The sequence below is a fragment of the Syngnathus leptorhynchus genome, chromosome 14, assembly GCF_054491065.1.
Source record: "Syngnathus leptorhynchus isolate UIUO chromosome 14, UIUO_Slep, whole genome shotgun sequence".
Classification (NCBI taxonomy): domain Eukaryota; kingdom Metazoa; phylum Chordata; class Actinopteri; order Syngnathiformes; family Syngnathidae; genus Syngnathus; species Syngnathus leptorhynchus.
In genome coordinates, this window is record NC_141208.1 from 3,989,096 (window position 1) to 4,004,906 (window position 15,811).

At 41.9% G+C, this 15,811-nt stretch overlaps 1 protein-coding gene across 1 annotated transcript in view; it reads left to right on the forward strand.

Moving 5' to 3' along the window:
- Window positions 1-5,206: 5,206 nt before the first annotated feature.
- dhx30 (DEAH (Asp-Glu-Ala-His) box helicase 30) overlaps window positions 5,207-15,811 on the forward strand; it is a 52,356-nt gene continuing 41,751 nt past the window's right edge. The window contains exons 1-4 of the mRNA XM_085929537.1: window positions 5,207-5,484; window positions 11,739-11,777; window positions 12,478-12,601; window positions 13,157-13,269. The gene's annotated coding sequence lies outside the window, so the exon portion shown is untranslated. The remainder of the gene's footprint in view (window positions 5,485-11,738; window positions 11,778-12,477; window positions 12,602-13,156; window positions 13,270-15,811) is intronic.

Below are 15,811 nucleotides of genomic sequence, written 5' to 3' on the forward strand. Positions count from 1 at the left end.
TGTAATATGAGTTATAGGGCAAAATCCAACCGTTTTTATCCATCTGAGGAGGCGGCCATTTTGGCACTTGGCTCATCTATTTAGTTTGTTTGATCATGTGACATTTGCAAGCTAAACTAAAATGGAGTGTTTTCGAAAACAGTAATCAATCTATTTTATGAACTAAAACTAACCACACAAGCAGTTCTGAAAATGAACAAATAAATGAATAAATGAATAAAACAAAAGTCCAAATGGAAAAATACCAAATTATGTGAACTCTGCTTGCCACCCGTTGATGAAAAAAAAAATGGCACAAAACTGAAAATGGTAGCACATGCTCAATTTCTGCAGAGCACTTTTCAGGATTGCATGCCTGAGAATTTATTTCCATAATTTCAAGGTTTTTGGGAATTGGGGGGGGGGGCAACACCTATTTAGCGGAAACTCCTTCTCTCTCTGCAACTACGTAGGGAAGCCGCCAGCAACTGCGCAATAGGAGAAGATGGAATGAAGTACACGCACGTACACAGAGAAATACGTAGCCTGGTGAGGTATGAAAAGAAGAAAAAAAAAAAAAGATGACCAGATGTTTACCCAGCCTGACCATATGCGGCCCGCTCGCTCGAGGTCTGCGCTGAACCTTTGACCATGCAACCACGAAGGCCGACAAACAACGACGCCTTCCCGCAAACAGGAAACGTAGCGTCCCTCAATCAGGAATCCTCTTTTTAGTGTCGGCAAGCGTGCCTGCTTCCACTTAAAGCATCGAATATCAAAGACAATGGCTTCCATTTTTAATGTGCATTCTTTACGTGTCCCCCCCCCCCGGTTTATTTGGACGGCAAATTTGTGGGTGGAGCCCTCGACTAATTGGTATGGGAAACTTGCACCTGTGGTCGACCGATGTTTTGAGAGTCCGGAGCGTCGAAATATTTGGAAGCGGCTGGCGGCCCGACTTTTTGTGTGGAAAAACAATTCCAGATGGCATGTGATGTGGAAGATTTTCTGGAACAATACAACGACGCAGCGGTTAGGAGTTTTCCGAGATTTGATTTCAAAGCGAGGCCCATATAATTTGTCATTCATCGAGAAGCCTTTGAACGGCGTACTTGCTCTCACACGAGCGGCCTTAAAGACTTCACGGTGGTGCCACCAGTTACTGCAATGCAGTCATGTCTACTCCATAATGGATGATGTCATCACGCTTTCTCAGACCTCCAAACACTTCTGTCGATTTATTCCAACTCTTAATAATGACGGCAAACGTGATCCTTTTCTCAGTGCTAAGCTAACAAGGCTAGCGATCCTGGTTGCAGTGTTTGTAGTGGCAAGCGGAAGCGTCATGTTGTAAACTTAACCGACTTAGCAACTGTAACTGTTTTTTTTTTGTTTTTTTTGGTATGAATAATTAAGATTATTACGCAGCTGCACATAACCCAGACTGTTTTTCTTACATTAACTAATATAAAATTCTGGACAGCTTAATGAGCCAAATTCTGAGGTCATTAACTTGAGCTGTTTAATTCAGAGATTTTTTTTTTTTGTTCTTCAAGCTATCTTGTACAAGATGGCTTCTTTCAACCGAAGGACACATGGATGGACGTAATATATTTCTTATCTCAGCAAGGCCTTGAGGATTCTTTCATCTCGCAGCTTCCTCATTGTTCCCACCGCGTGGCCACGGCCGTTTTTACTCCCGCTCATGCAGCTGCGCTACTCCCTGCCCAATAACAAACTTAGCGAGTACTTAATGAATCGCTTTTATTTGACATACGCGTAAGCTATCAGCTCCGTTTGTCTTAATCTCAAATCTTTCAGCTATGTTTAGACTGGAAGCGCCTCGGATTGTGTCACTTTACGCTTTGAAATGTAACATGACGAATATCATACAATGCTGCTAAGTTTTCTTGCGCGGGGCAGATCCCTAGCGACATAGATAACGATATGTCTCAAAATCGTTGAAGGTCAAATTACAGGCCTCGGTCACTACGAGGAAGAGCGTGCCATGAGGTCGCCATTTTAACGTATGGCCCTGCGGTCACTCAACTTAGCATTTTTACAACTTAGCATTTAGCATTAAAAACTAGTACTGCATTGTTTTTGTCCAATATCTGTCGCCTGAAATGTTTTATTCACTTTACTGCATTCTATCTCTTTGTCAGTACACATTTGTTTTTTGTCTCCGGGTGACAATTCTCGAATGTCCTGACATTAGCAAAGACGCTATTAGTTTTGAACGCGATCCAGTTGAATGTGACCGTCACGGGTGAACTCAAATGAGGAAATGTTCTCGCTCAGCATGCTACCGTCAGACACAGTAGGGAAGCGGAGCGTGGTAACTTGTTATTTTAATGATGTCCTCCCGCGTTCGTGTGATGGATGTGGGCCACACAAGTGGATATGCAATAAGTGCGCTTCGATGTCGGCCAACATCAGCTTGGGTTCCTTCGTGATTGTTCGTCGGCATGGAGAATGTGAGGACTGCGCGTTCATTTTAGGAAACAAAATCAGCATTTGGCACTTGTTTTGCTAATTGTGTCAATACCACAAAGAAAATGGAAAGAAAGGTGAGCGGAACACATAAAAACCAAAACAAATACAAGGTTGATTGATGCCTCATTGTGTTTTTTTTTTTTTTTACCTTTTTGTGTATGGTGACAACACAAAAAAGGGTCAGTGACTGAAAAGGGAAAGGAAGGCGTCAAAATATTTAACTGAGCAATATCATTAAATTCATTAAATGTCAATTCTAAAAAAAAAAAAAAAATTAGATTTAACAATTTGATTTAACCCCAAATTGAACTAATTCGCTTGACATTTTTCGTCATGGGAAACATTTTGCACTCAACGTCGTCATACAGGATTGTGTACACATTGTAGTTTTAAGCTTTAAAATTTTGATGAAGCGCCTCTTGGCTACAGGTTACGGAACTAATTTGTTATCCCGCGAAAATGAGAACGCGCGTCTCTGGTGGCGACTCTCCTCACTTTATAGAGTGCAGATGTTTCTGTCTTTTGTAATCAACCCATTCGACATGTTGACCCCCGGTGCACTCCAGTTGATATTTAGCTCATAAGGAGGCTTCATCATCCACCAGGGAAGTACAAACGGGCTACTTCGCTCGATTGACGTCAGGGCTAATGTGGCGTGTCTGCTCATTAATATTACTTTACACTCTGCAGACATTTAGCTTCGTCCTTTCCATCACGGCAAAACAATCAGCAGCCGTTCAAACCTTCTTTTTCTTTCTTTCTTGTAATTAGATTCTCCGCAGGGACTCGGCGGCTTGTGGAACAAGCAGACAAAAGCAGTCATGACATGACTTGGACAAATATACGCCGGATGTCAATGACACCATGACTCCCAAGCCCTGTAAAGTAAATCCAGGAGAAAATAAGTGGCGGGTAATTTCCTCCGAGATGCGTAAATGATTTAAATGTGCGATGCGCCCTTGAATCGGTGATTCTCATTCAGCGTGACGAGCAAATCAATCCCGTGAATAGACGGTAAGTCATGTTTCCCGTGTCTGCGGCTGACACTCTGCAGAGCCGCGTGCGTGGTTAATTGGTCACGCAACAGATGAATGACCTTAAGTTTACATGCAGGCGCTGAGAAGACCTTGGAGACGGAGGCCTTTGTATGATTGGAGTCAAACACTCAACGATGCTTTGTTATTGTCTTTGGGGACAACTTCTGCAGTTGACTGAATGATGTTTTTACCATGTGTAATATTACTGTGATCAATAAATAATCCATAAAGGTTCAATGAAAGGAAACTGTTAGTCATGAGAGGAAACAATTGGCAGTCGGTGCTGTTCACACCCACAACGGCGCAAGACACCTGTTTTTAACTGGCATCGAGCTGAATGCATTTGAGAAAACACCTCATCTCAGTCTGGCCCAGACCTGCGTAAATTTACTGGGCATAAAAATGCAGCTATGGATCAGCTCAAGACAACCAGAATCTTCCCCAATTGGTTCCTCATGCACATCTAATTTGGGCACCATCCAACCATGGGTGGAGGTGGCGGAAGCGTGGGGAGCTCCCGGTCGACCAGCGGCGGAGGAGAATCCAGATCCAGCCAGCCGAGGGGGAAGCCGTGTTGCGCACGGTGAGGTCACGTTCCAGACATCTGCAGCGGGTTCTAATTACGCCAGAACAAGTCCACAACGTCTGACTGCCTTTTGGCGAGGGGATGGGCCAACACAAGCCGTTCTCTGCCTGCTTGCCGTCGTACAGGCCTGGAGAATGCCTTCATGCCAACCCCCCTCCATCAACATTCCTCTTTTTAATCAGAGGGTGAGAAAAATATGGCACGCTGGTCACACTTGGCCCCCACCGAATATTTTTGCATGCATTTGACCCATTTATGTTTATTATTATTATATTATTCACCGGACCATAACATTTGTTCAGTGGTATACATACATGCAGCAGTCTTGCATTGAAATGATTAAATAAATGATTTGTTAATAATAATCCCCATTAATTTTGATGGTGTGGTGCTACCGGATCGTCTTGATGTCTGTCCAAACAGGCTCAAAAGAAAAAAGGCCAGGGCTGAAAGTTCAGGAATGTTTTATGAGCTCAGCAACCGCGACGATTTCCAGTTAGAGGAGAATAATTAAGTATCCCATCGTTCATTTTAAACGACGTACCCGCGGAACCGCATATGAGCTATAAAGTTCCAGATCGCACTCATCTATCATCCGCACCCCCCTTGAAGACTTCCCTCGTAAAGACAGGGAAAGAGCTTCCCCATTTTTACTATTGGACTGATATTTCCTCCCTGGTGACAAAATTAAAGAGTCTCGCGATGGAGACGGCAATAGGAGTAAAATTGCACTTTTGGAGCCGAACCGTGGATTTTTTGAGGAAGCTGTAAAGCAAAGCTTTTTTTGTAAACAAGCGCGGCGCCGAAAGTCGAAACGCCCGCATTAAGGGTCGGGTTGAACTTTGGAATTTTGTTAATTGTTTACAAGAATCCCGTTTTAAACGCAGGCTGCACGAATCGTCATCATGTTGAACGATTCAGTAAATTTTACAGGACGTCAATGTGAAAAGATGCAATGAATTTTAATCCAGATACACTTTATGAAATATACATCAAAATTGATTTTAGAATTGAATATAAACATCTGGGCCACTTTAGTGTCTTCCCACGAATCAAATATGTGTAATCGTTCAGATGTACTGCAACCACATTAAACAGTAGAAGAAGAAGAATCAGGAAGTGCACCCGTTAAGCAGGAAGTAAAAAGGGCGCGGCGGTAAAAGCTAATTGCCGACCGCCATTAAACACCAAAAAGAAGAATTTGAAGGACACACAAAGTAGTTTATGGAAATTAACTGTGTCACAAATGTCAGAAACGTTGCCAAAAGAAGAATATGGATGTCAGGTACTTCTTTAAATTGGAAAAATTTGGATTTTTGCTTCTCCTTGGAGCTGTTTGGCAAGTGTTAGCTGCCCAAGTCGAAGATGTTCAACAGAGAAGCTAAAGTAAGTAAAATTCTTCTACTGTTTTTGCTTACAATTGACATTTTGGTTAGAAGCAGCTTTTTTTTTAATTCAATGTATACATGTGATTGTTTATTGCTTCTTGTAGTACTTGTTTTTTCTTCATTGTTCTTATTTTATTATGCTTGAGCCGGATATTATTATTACCGACCGATATTGACAGTAGCTGTAGATTTAATCTCACCTTCCGATTTTGTCATGTAATGGAAAAGCCCAGCAAAGCCCCTCTGTAGTCAGTTATATGTGCACCACACCCTTTCCACTAAGCATGAAAAGACCCCCGCCCATCATCCTCATCTGGCATACGAGGTGACCTCAGGCCGCTCGCCATACGAGGGGGTGAAATCCCCTTCGAGCAAAGACGCGACACATGCGTGCGTGACTGCGGATGGAAACTCAGCGGCTCACCATCACTGCTGACGAGGCTCCTAATGTCAACATTTACCTTCCATTTATTTATGTTAATCAGTCGTAAGTGGAATCTCTCCTGACGCAAAAAAAAAAAAATCGAAGGTGGAATTTGATATTGAAATGATTGAAAGCTGGACAGACATGTATAATTTCATCATGCGCTGGGAATTCCTTCCCCTCCCGAGACGAAGCGCTCATTCCATTGTAATGAATTCTCGTCTTTTCATTTCCAAAGCTTTTTCAAAACTGTTTACCATCAGGAACTAGAAATTAAAATAGAAATTTGCCATTGCAATTTTAAGGAAATATGTATTCGTGGTATCGGTGGTTGGTATCGGTACCGCCCTGGGGAAAAAAAGTGGCGTTGAACATTTTTAGTATGAAAACCTGAAAAAACAAGCGCAGATTTGGAAAAAAAAAATCCAATTTTACTTGCATCTCTGATTTTGTAATAATTTGTTGAGCAGTGCACCTGAAAAAGTACAGTATCCAAATATTTGCACTTGACTTACATCCTTCCACTAAGGAGACCTATGGAGAACCACAGACATTCTGTCCCGGGGACCCCGTGGCCCTGACACTGTGTTTTAGCGTGAGACAGTCCAGACGGCAAATCCCACACACGCCGCTGTCCTAATGAGCGCGACGCTATCGTAAGAAGGAGAGTCTCATTCATTAGACTAATGAAACTCGGAAGGCGAGCGGGTCAGCGGAGGTGACGACACAGGGTGGCGTATCCAGCGGATGCTTACTTACTGTTTTGACCTTGGAGGCCCACAATAATGACTCACTGATTTGTTTGAAGGAACACGTAACTGTTTTGTGTCATTAATATGACAGGCGGCGGAAATAACAGCGCGTACTTGACTTTGTCATCTGCGCACAAGCACACGTCAGCCTGAAATGAGATAAGGGCGGCTTTCGAATCAATATGTTCCACTTTATTTTTTTTTTCCCCCGACATGTCACAACACAAAAAGAGTCTTCAAGTACTCATTACTCCCAATTACTGACTGGTTGGTTATGAATCATATTTTGACCTGGCTCACTGGGTTTTCCCCCGACCGACTGGATCGTCTTTTGCTATCAGAGAAGGAATCAAAGTGATTTTCATGGTTGGAACCAATATTGATCTATTTTCTGTTATATATATTTTTATATTGGGTTGACAGTGTAGCTTATCATAAAATGCATAAAAAAGCAAAATGGGGGGGAAAAAAAATGGACGCTGACAGAAGACCTGCTGTGACTCCTGCAAAACGTCCTTTTGACTTTCAGGTTCTAGTCTGTACATTTTTTTAGCTCAGCATAAACTAACCTTGTTCGCTACCATTGACAGCTATTGACGTCAAAGATCCATTTTAAGTGAGCAGGCAGTGATTGAGTTAAAGGAGTGGTCAAAATATTGTTCCTGGACATTTTTAGCCATGAGGCCACCATGTAGGAGATAGAACCCTCTGAGAAGGGAAACGCCGTGTTGATATGGGCAAAGGCGGTGGGGACCAAAGGACTGTGTGAACTGTCAGCACCAGATAGACCATGTGCCATTCGGACCCTCGCTGACCCACTTCCTCCAAATGCACACTGATGGAGAATGAGGTGGATACCTTCAGCTGGAAGTGTAGATAGCCTTTTTATTTACGTAATTGTAGACCGTGCAGCCTTCGAAAGATGGCTTTGGGAAACGTTCTAATTAAGAGCGCTTTCGTCCAGACAATGGAAAAACGTCTGCTTTAATGAACCACGCCCGGCTGAACAAGAAGAGACAATAAAGGATTTGTTTGCTCAGTGAGTAAGATTTGAAAAGGGATGTGAGATGGATGGACCAAGCCCCATGATATCATTTCTTCACTGTAAAGCTTCTGCGTGAACCTGGTCATGATTCATTAGCTGTGAACGCTGCCTGTCTTTACATCAGGACGATAAAAATTGTCACGTCAAAACGATTGGCTCAGGTTGGAATCGTGTATTAATCGTTACTTGTTCATCAATGACTTCAGAATGATTTGAACTTTTGTAAACATTGAGGAAAGGTATTTTTATCAAGTGCCATTTTAGCGATCAGCGGCAAAATGCTAAAGGTGCAAAAAGTTGTCGCAGATATTTTCTTTCACTTGCATTGGGGCCAACTGCAAGAGTGACCCCACATCTCCAGTAGATGGAGCTGTAGTGAAACAAAATATAGATGTTTGAGGTGCTTGATTCCTATTACCTCCACCTAGAGGACTAAAGTGGAACTTCCAAATTTGCCTTTTTTTTTTTTGGCCGATGACCCCCTAACCCTTAACTCGCCATGCCATAGCAGACGTTAGCTTGCGCATACACACGAGCACACACTCGGATCAAAAGTGGGACTCGCGCCCCCGCCAAGAGAGATAAATACACACTTCCTCTCTTCCCTTTCACGCTGTTTTTTTTCCCACACTCCTCGGACCCCCGTGCTATACTGTATAGGCAGGCCGGCCCCGGAGGAAACGGCAGAGCCACATCAAGAGGCTCGCCCTGCTTTGACAGGAGAACTCATGCCAGCCAACGAGCCTCCTGCTTGCTAGCCTGCCTCCATTTTCTATGCAGAGTCGATGGTTTTTACACTCTTTTGGTCAAATTCAGCATATTCACACCCGAGGCCGTCAATCATCTCCTGATGCTTGCGACCACAATGTGGCTGTGATTGTGCTAATAATGCTTTTATTAGTTTGTGCTGACTCATCAAAGCAGCTAGCTTCGAGTCTTCAATGAAATTAGCATCAGGTGCGGGTTTGGACTGAATGGAGTTTGTTCTGTTGGTTAGTTGGTGTTTTTTTTAATTTTTCAAAGTCGAGATACCCCACGACCGATGGCTAGTATCCAATCACAATCGCACGTTTCCTCCACCAAACCAGATGTCTGACGTAGTACCGAGACTGACCTATGGGGGAAGCATGGCGCCACGGGGTATCAGAAACTGCCCCCCCAAAAAAAAGTACAAAGAAGAAAATCTAGAAGCAGCTAAACTTTTATCATTTTTATTCTTGTAAAGAATCTTTTTAAATGTTTGAGAGAAATTGGACCCTCGCTGGCTTTAATTGTGAGGCAAGCAAACTTAGTTATGTGCGCATTTTGAAATGTCAATTGACTCAACAGGCCAAAGTTCTGGCCTGTAAACAGTTAGATTAGCTTCCTCAGAGTCGCTGTATTCTCTGATGATCCATCATGAGCACTTCCTGATGCTTTAGCTGTTACTCTCACCTGTTTCCTCAATCGGAAACAAAAGCGCCTCATTCTCATGCTTCTTAACATCATCTTATAACAGCAGCAACAAACAAACAAAAAAACATCAGCCAAACAAAAACAAAGTGATGTCGGGGAATTCCCTGAGCAGCCACTGTTTTTCTATTTTCTTTCTTGGGGGGTGGGTTGGTGGGTGGCGGGATCCAAGGCCACCCAAAACAAAATTATGTAATGCTATATTATTATTCCACGACTTTACTACATAAAGGAAGCAATGCCAGATGCTCCTAATGGGGACTTGCGTTGCTTTTCCCAGGTTTTCTGCGCCGCATTTTTATGCTCCTCAGGAAATCCACCCATGCTCATAAGTTTCTCCACCTGCTTGGAAAAAGATCTCTCCATGCTTTTTCGCGGCGCCTGCAAAGGATCACAAGTGAGGCGCTTAATGAGCAAAAATAACGCAATGTCCAAAGGAGAAAATGAATCACGTGTAGCTTCTGTAACACTTTACCAAACATTCAGTTGAACACGGAATGACTCATTGAAAAAAAAAAAAGATCAGTTTACTCTTGACTCGTAAAATTTTAAAACTTTTCTCGGTAGCAGGCTACTTCCTGGTTCATGAGGTAAGAAGTTTCAATAGGTCCGTAATGGGAGTGGCTACACTGCAACTTTCATTCATACGGTTTAGCCACAAACTTTCATGGTTATTTGGCGGAATGTTTTTGAGAGCTACCGACCGACCGACCAACCATCCACAAAACCGAAATCAAAACAAAACTTTGTCGCCCTTTGTGATTGGTGCAGATAATTAAAGGCCTTTTAAAATCACCAAAATGGCTGCGGTGACATTGCAGCACTTAAAATTTTAGTGATGCTCATTGGACTGTAGTAGTCAATGGAATGTCGTTAGGCGGGGGAGCGGAATGTCCTATTTTATTATTATTTTTTTTATCATTCTGTTTATTTTCTGGCTCTTTTTCCTTGGCTCTGGACCAACCCTCGTCTCTCTACCGCACACCTTCTCTGTCACCAATCGTAATGACTGCAACGTTCCTCCAAAAGCCACTGCAGGTCTGATTTTTTTTTTTTCTTCTCCATTTTGGCTTGGCTCCTCTCTGACATGCCTGGGAAGGGCAAGGAAAGGAAATGGGTGGACCGGTCGCTCTTGGTTCCCCCAGAGCAGAGCGAGACTCGGGAGAAGCCAATCAGACCGGTGTGTTTTTTTTTTTTTTTGCCTCGGCCCATCTTGTAAGGCAGCGCGAGGCCATCTGCTTCTAATAAATTCTCCATGTGGCTCTGCGACTGGAATTGCCAAACCTGTAATGGAACTCTGTCGTTGATGCTGCTCAAGTTAAGCAGGCAACTTGATGATAGAGGTGTGATGTAGTAAAGCATTCTAACCAGTGGGAGACACTATCTCTTTCCAAAACCTACGTGATTGGTACCTTGACTTACGAGTTTTTTCGAGTTACAAGCATGGTTGATACTACGTAGTGTTGCAAGAAAAAAAATCCAAACCAGAGGGGAAAAAAAGTTTGTTGTCCTGCAGCCTGCCAGATTGTGAGGTCACACGGTGCTACCCCGGTCATGTCTGCCTCCCGCCCAACGCCAGGCGTGTATTTATGGCGTGTATTTATAGCGTGTTGACTGCCGACCGGCACTTGTGAAGACGAAGCCATCAAAGAAAATTTAACATCTTTCACACCTTTTTTTTGTCAGACCTCCCTGTTCTTACTTTCCTCTCATTGGAAACACAGATTACAGGCAAGCAGATAAAATAAGAGTTCACAGTCGCGGGATTTACCAAATTCACATGAACACAGAATCTTCCCAATTATTCTCTGATGACATAGGACTGGCAAAATCTTACGCGGAATGCGTAGAATTCAATAATTCCGTCTGACACGGTGTCTCGAGCATGTGACACGAGTGTCAGTCAATGACAGTTTAATAATATTGGCAACAATAATGATACAATATCCCACAGGTATTATCCTTTCATTAAAAGGGGCTATTAATGGGATTTGGGTGGCAGGTTTTCACGGACGAGAGACCACACAAGGGGTAAGCCCGTATTTGTACCTGCTTAATCTGATTACAACTTGGAAACAGAGCGACACGGACTTCACAGGAATGTTGACATCCACCAGGCACCTCCTCGTTGGCTATTGTGCAATATTTCTCCTGCAAAATGTAACTGTAGTTGAAAAATCAGCCTACACAAAGGTTTTGATGGACACTGTCAGAGTACGTCAATCAACGCGACTCCTCTGACCGGGAGCCATTGGGGCCTCTCTTGGGCCCAACGTCAGTGACCTCACTGATGTTCTTCTGGATGAATGGACCAAAATTCCACTGCCACACATGCATACAAACTCAATCACACTCCAACATCCAGTGGAGAAAGTATACCCAGGAAAGTGGAAGATAGATTGGCTATCTTATCGTACTTATATTAAAAAAAAAAATATATATATATAAAAACTAAAAGATATTTATCGGCTCTCTCGATCGTAAACCTGCTCCACGTTGTCCGTCATTAATGTCATGTGAGGGCAGGGCGCATTCTTTGTAGTTCTACTTCTGATCATTTCTGTCATTCCACATTCCAGGAGACCACCGACCTGTAAATGCTCGGCTGCTGTTTGGAGGTATGGTTTTGTATTTCAAAGTGTTGAAGGAATAATTGGACATTTTTCAGGTGAAAATGTGCTCTTGGTACCTCTATGGGGCCAAAAAAAAAGAGACTTCAAAAAGACACTCATCGGCCAATTTATTAGGTACAGCTGGTATACACCTGCAGTGTATTATACTGGAATGGTGTTATTGCACAATTTGCTGTCTGTACAAAACAGGGCCAGTTTCATAGCAACCCTTTTTTGTTTTTTTAAATGATATTCACTGCGTGGTCAAATTGATGTTTTTATTTTTTCCTTCGCATTATTTGTACAATAAAATTTGAAAATTATTATTCAGAAACAATGGAACAGTAAATTTGTCCCGAGAGAGGAACTATCATGCAGAAACGTCATTAACGTCAAAAGCTAAACAAAGCTGCATTGACGCATTTGGAAAGTCAATGAATTGGAAGTTAATCAGCGTCACAAATTCACAAATGTGAAACAGAGATTGTGAGTCCTGAGCAAGAAGACTTCAATCTAGCAAATTTTCTTTGGGAATAACATTTGGGTAGGTTGTCTAAACAGTGAAGACCTCTTGAACGGCTCAGTCTGACAGGTGTGGTCATCTGGCCGCGATCCTGCCAGTAGACTTTTAGGTAAAGCTAAATATAAAGCACACCTGTCATGCATCAGAATGAACTCCTTGTTTGTTTTTTTTTCTTCCCACCAGCGTTTGACCTCCAATTGCTAACGAAGACGACGCGGGCGGTTTGGACTAGACTGCACGTTGAGCTGCTGAACATAAAATGACTCACCTGACACTGTGTTCACATTTTCCCCACAGTGCCTTTTTGGTAAGTAAAAAAAAAAAAACCCAAAACAAAAATACCGTAGATACTTTTTACAGTACATTGAATGTAGGATGTATAGGGCAATGGACATTTCTGTGACTCATTTTGTTGGCGTTATCCCGTTGAGTGGCAGGTACAGAATGTTATTAGCATATTGACATGCTCTCTTTGTAAATAAACCTTACGTAAGCTAGCAAGTGCAGGCTATCAAATGTGTCAGCTGTCTCGAAACGCCATCTTTTATGAAACCCTTTGTAAATGAAACTACGTAACATGCTACGTCATTTGCTGGCTAGCTAGTGTTAGCTCACTTTCATTAGCTCGCTAGCTAGTATTCATTTGCTGTCATTCGCTGGCTTCCTAATGTTAGATTGCTATCATCAACTGGCTAGCAAATGTTAGTTTGCAAAATTAAGATTTTCCATGTCTCACTTTGTTTACTTTTTATGCTGTTGAGTAGCAGGTATGTTATTTATCAGGTTGCTGTGGTAACATGGAAGGTATCCCGTGGGGCTTACAGTGTGTGTGTGCGTGTGTGTTTGTGTTGCATTTTGGTAGCTCACTGAGGAAAATGTATCAAACGCTCGGATTCCATGTGCGGGCCAAGTGTCGCTCAGGGAACGAGGCAGCTCACAGGCAGCCATGTTGACTGTTCAAGGATGCCACACCAGGTAGGCGATGACCTCAAGTGAAAAACAGAGAAGATGTCAGTCATCTCTCGCTGATGTGTTTTACTTATTAAACGTTTGTTTATTCCTCTGGCTCGTGAATTTAATGTGGAAAGGAAACAAACTCTCTACTATCCACTAACGGTCATTGCCCGTTAGAATGACAGTGATGAATTGCTCTGAGCTTTAAAGTCAGTTAACCTCGACATTACCTCCACCAAAGGCCAAGCGGCATACTTCTGGAGCTACTGTATGTGTTTGGTGTTGCGATATATATATATATATATATTACATATATATATATATATTACATATTACATATGTATAAATTATAAAACTAGTACAGTCGATACAAAATGGGATTTTGTTTCAGCCACCTCCAAAAAGAACCCACACAAATTATATGACATTGGAACTCTATGTCAATTTAGGACGGTAAATATTTGAAGTGCTAGAGCGACTTTGAAAGACACAGTCAGTGGGCAAAACACAACAAATATGGCATTATCTATGTTTATTCATCTTTAAATATATCTTATCTAGAGTGACTTGTGTTTTCCAAATACAGACAAATCTCTCTTTCCTCTCTTTTGGGCTCAAGTACACATGCTTTCACTGCAATTTGTCCACCATATTGTATTCATTAGGCTGGAGGAATAAATAATGAAGTCATGACATGGAAAACTATTGTACTTTAACCACATTTCATAGATGTCTTAAAGGATTGCTTAAATCAATTTTCAAGGTGGATAGTATTGTCATATTTTGTCATGTTACAGCTGGAATTTAGATTAACCTTCCTTTACACACCATCTTTAAAGTCCATTTAATCAGTTTCCAAAATGGCTGTTATATTTTAGAATGTGACAGCTCTACTTTGGCCTAATGTTACTTTACATGCTATTTTGAAAGTCCAGTTGAACAGATTATTATGATGGCTTTCAACCATTATCGTATTGCAGCATTTAACAGCTGTACTTGAAAGAAAAGAAGGGGGCCCGAGGTAGAACCTTGTGGGACACCAAAAGAATAGGGTTTGAGAGAAACGACTTTGTTCTTCTTTCAACACCCCTTGTTGACGTGGCTTCTCCTGTTGAAATTTTGGTCTACAGCCTATTGAGCTAAGGTTGTATCAATTCCAATTTCAAAATTCTGTGCAACTATTTTTCCAGAAAGTTTTAGACACATTCCTAATTCTATCATCAAGTGTGCGGCTTTCGAGGTTCATCCCTGTGACTTGTACTACAGTCACCAAAAGCACCCTTTTAGAAGCCCTTTTTCCTTGGTAACACATCTTCCAAACTTCCAAAGCAACACATTCTCGCAAGTTTTGGCAATGCGGTGCTGAAACGGTCGCTAGATTGCTGGAAAGCCAACCAATACACTTCAGGCCAGCTCCTATTTTTGTCCACAAGTTGAGTTTTTGCTCAGTTCCAGCTTGGTGTTTTTGTTAACTTTATGTTGAAGTGTGATATTTAGAAGTAACTTCTCAGTCAACACATAAAAGAAACTTTTGGTATTTGGCTATTTGAACAGAGGCATCGAAGACCCTTTCAATGTTATGGCACAGCTATTGTTTGGCAGACATTCCACAGTTAGTAATTGTAACGTTTGAATTCTGACATTTTTTTTACATATTTTTCACAAAGATTTTGTACCACATGGATGAATTTTCCATCTAAATAATGAGGAGTATCCACCCGTTTTTTTTGGTTTATTTGAGGCTTTGGGTGTTGACCTGCCGCCTTCTTCTTTCCACGGTGGCCTGTCTTGTTCAAAGCTTTAATCAAACACACATCTGGATTGCATTGAGTGAGCTAATTGCCATTGAGCCCACCACAGCGGCACCGAAGTCACATTTGTTATGTTAATCATAATGAAATTGTATGCCCACCACAAGGTGAGATCGAATAGTATTGCCAGATATTATTTGACAACTTTTGTACGTACAGTACAGTATATTTGTACATAGATGCACAAGCTAGCAATTTTGGACCTTACTCAAGACATTTATGCTCTGAAGTCTGTTTCCAATATGACGCCTGGCTCCGAGACACTACCGCAGTGTCAATACATATTAAATGTAACATGAGGGAGTACAAAAAAAAGAGATTGGTTGGGGTCCTCAACTCTGAACTGCCTTGGTAACAATCATACAATAACACAATCATCGATTAACCGATAAGAATTCTGATGTGATTCGCCGCGCCTTAATGCAAATGAGCTGTATCAAAACATTTGTCCTTATAAGGGTAAATCTATCAAATTGCCAACCATAGCCTGACAAAATTGGTTAGGCGATTGGAAGAAATGTCCCACAATTATTCCCAATCACAAAAATTTAAAATATTCTGACTTCATCCTGATGGTCCGAAGTCTCGGCACTCTCTATATTTGGACTTGTTCACCATTTGGACATTCCTGGACCATCTGCTTTCCATAGTCATTATGTTCTGTTTTCACTCAAAATGACGTCTAGCTGTGTTGGTCTGTTTATTGTGGGACTTGAAAGTTATGTAAATGATCATTCAAATGATGATTTGAT